Source organism: Dioscorea cayenensis, chromosome 17 (genome assembly GCF_009730915.1).
Source record: "Dioscorea cayenensis subsp. rotundata cultivar TDr96_F1 chromosome 17, TDr96_F1_v2_PseudoChromosome.rev07_lg8_w22 25.fasta, whole genome shotgun sequence".
NCBI lineage: Eukaryota > Viridiplantae > Streptophyta > Magnoliopsida > Dioscoreales > Dioscoreaceae > Dioscorea > Dioscorea cayenensis.
The window spans coordinates 11,588,251-11,589,926 of record NC_052487.1 but is presented as its reverse complement, the minus strand read 5'-3'; positions in this window follow the sequence as shown (position 1 = coordinate 11,589,926).

Below are 1,676 nucleotides of genomic sequence, written 5' to 3'. Positions count from 1 at the left end.
AGTGACACTAGGGTTGAGAATCTATCTTGGCAATCCTTGTGGATGAGTGACACACCATGCGGGTTAGACAAAGCTAGGTTGGAGAGGGTTGAGAGGGTGAGTCAAGAGGTAGCGGAATGCCCCCTTCCCCTTCTGATGTGATTTATCCAACCTCCACATTCCAAGAGTTCTTTGCGGTCACAATAGAGTGAAGTGCCAAGAGACAAACTCCACTTGGGCTTAGTTGCGCGAGTAACAGAGTGAAGTGTTGAAGTAATCTTTAGTGTTGGGGTGTAATTGTGACTAGGGGTCTTTCGCCTGGACCAAAGGGTTGATCTATATTGGGGAATAGGGTTTATCACTTGGAATCCCCAAATCTTCATGCACCCTCACACAGTGTGAGGTGTCGAGAGTATCCCTTTCCACCGATGCATAATGTCAGGGTTAGTCACAGTTGACCTTAGGTTTGGGACCGTGTGTCTTAGGATTTTCATGACTCATTAGACATTAGTTAGGACACATAATGACTGGTTTTGCACTTGAAATAATAGTCCTAGTGTGAGTAATATTCGGGTGCCCATTTTTTAGCGATTTCCTCTCCTATTATTCTATTGCATCTCTTTCTTCTTTAATTTATTTATATTTGTAATTGATACTATTCACACCACTCGTAAATCATCTTCACTATAGCTAAATAGCAATACTTGTGTTTTTGAGCACTATTCCTTGTGGATACCACTACTCACCATGGTACTTTATTATTTTGACAACCCGTGCACTTGCGGCACACACTCGCAAGGGGTGTGTCATTGCCTTAACTTTACACTTTTATACTTTCCTAGGCCCGTGGGCTGCAAGGAGTCTCCAAGGAGGTCAATTTGATTGACCTAGAAGCCTAGCTCACACCTTGCCTAGCGGGTTAATTTGATTTGGCTGAAAGTTTAGGGAGTTTTCATGCGGTGCTGTGAAGAATCCTTATGGTGTTATAGAACCACACCTCCAAATTTGTTTTTTTTTCACCCAAATCATATCTTCGAGTTCCCCATATCTTCTTCATACCCTACAAAGCAAATAATACAAGATTTAGCAAGAAACACACATCAATTCTACAAAAATTACATTAAAAGTGTATAAGAAATCTGCATGAAAATAGGTACATTTAGACACTTATCAGTCACAAGGGCTATCCAAAGAAATTTATAGTCCACCACTTATGGCCATAAGTGGGACTGTAACACCAAACAAAAGACTTTACTAACGAGACTTATGACCATAAGTAATTCCATAAGGCTCGCGATCCATCATCCTCAGCTCCTTATGGCGGTGTTCTTATGCCCGTAAGTAGCTCGTAAGTATCTAGGTATAAATATTTCTAACGAGGGTTTTGAGGGAATCTTTTGTTCTATTAGACGGTGAGGCTTTGGGAAAGAAAGGGGGCGGATCTCTAGGGCTTTGGAGGCAAATCAAGAGGCAAAATTAGCCACCTAGCTTGGATTAGAGGGATTGGAGCCTCCAAGGGTTGTCTTGGCGACGTTTGTGGAAAGTCCTTGGGTGTTCTATAGCAATCACCTCTCAACATAATTGAGAATAGAGTTTTCATATTTACTTTGATTCTTGTTCTGCCTTATTGTTTGGATGCTTGCTCCTCTTTAATGAAGAGCTAATTTTGTAGATGTTTGGGTGTAGATGAGCTCTAG